We start from the raw sequence: 1,765 nt of genomic DNA on the forward strand, positions 1-1,765 counted from the left end.
TCCCCATCATTAAAAAAAAAAAAAAAAAAAAGTGCTTACTTCGTATACCACCATTCTTGATTGGTTTAACTAATGTCTTTTATGTCTCCATTGCATTTTTAGCATATCCAAAACTCTTGATTCAAAATTAATATTGTTGAAACCATTCTTGACTATTAAGATTGTTACCATGATTGTTCTCTCCCCCTCTCTCTCTCTGGTTTAGGGTTCCATGTACATTTATGTTTGTCAAGCCATTGAATGCTAACTATTAGACTATGTTTAGTTTTAGATAACAAGACATGTAATATAAATATGAATCTTTTCACGTAGTTGTTTTCAAATTTAATGTTCAAAATATTAAAGAAATGAGTACTAAAAACAAGTATTTATGATAAATGTATTGCAGCTTACCCCATTTGTTGTTGCACACAAAAGTTTTGGCCACCATTTGACAGATCTAACGTTAAATTCTTCATGGTTGACAGCTGACCTAGGCTGGTATCCGATGATTGACAGCTGTAGACCGGACTTAGGCAGGCGTTACACTTCGAACAATTGACAGCTGTAGACCCATTTTAGGCAGGTGTTATCACCTAAGCCTTTTGGTTACATGCAAATTCCTGGATTGCCTCTATATAAAGTCATCTCAAGTCTCTTTAGAAATCCACCCCCTACAACTCAATCCAGGAGTTTCCTATCCTATAGTTTTACCCAAAATTATTTTCTTCTTGTACTCCTATAAAATATAATTACTAGAAGTTTTCAACCTAGGAATACTATTGTGGTGCTGAATAATAAGCTTGATTGATTGTGATGGAATCTTTTTTTCATCCGAGTGCTGAAAACAGAGAATTTATGGCTTTCTCCGTAAGTCAGAGATTTTAATATCTTACTTTGGTGGAAGATTAATGCACACAAATATCCTATTATCGCAGAGGTAGTCTGTGATGTATTAGACATTCTTATTTTCACTGTTGCATCTGAGTCTGCCTTCGGCAATGGAGGATGCATATTAGATTCATTTAGGAGCTCATTATCTCCATTTACAGTGGAGGCCTTGATTTGCACACAAGACTGGTTAAAGAGCTGCCCAAATAACATTGAGGAGCTGCAGAAGTTTATGAGAATGGAAAGCTATGATGAGCATGGTAACTAAATATTTATAAATTCATTACTTTTTATTATTTACTATGTTTTCATAGTTTGACATTTTATATATTATGATATTAAAATGCCATGATTTTAATATTAACCATTCTTAACGTTGTTTGTTGTTTTATTCACAGAATATAGCTAGATGATTTCTAAAGCTCATGTGACATACTGGATGATTTGATGATTTTTGAAGCTTGCGTAATATTGTCTTTGTAATATGTTTATGAACTATTTTTATTGTAAGGCGTATTTCTTTTGGTTGGTAAATTATTTAAATACTTGTTTTATTATTATTATTATTTTTTTTTTGGGCTTTGAATTGTTGTAGTAAGGGGGTTATTTCTTGTGCATGTTGGTTTGTTTACATACTTGTTTTTACTTTTTATTGTTTTAATGTTTTCTTTATTTACCTAATTTAAAATAATTTTTAGGGTATTTTAAAAAATTGAATTTTTATTTCTAAGGCCCATACAGGCAAAAACATTGATTTTTTTAGGATTGTTGGGCTTTTTTAGGTTTATTTTTTAATTATTTGGAACAATTACATCAAAGCCCATTTAATTTGGACAAAAAAACTAATAGATTTTTTTAAAAATGAGCCAACTTATGAAAAAAAATGAGCTTATTT

The sequence above is a fragment of the Corylus avellana genome, chromosome ca2 (genome assembly GCF_901000735.1).
Source record: "Corylus avellana chromosome ca2, CavTom2PMs-1.0".
Classification (NCBI taxonomy): Eukaryota; Viridiplantae; Streptophyta; class Magnoliopsida; order Fagales; family Betulaceae; genus Corylus; species Corylus avellana.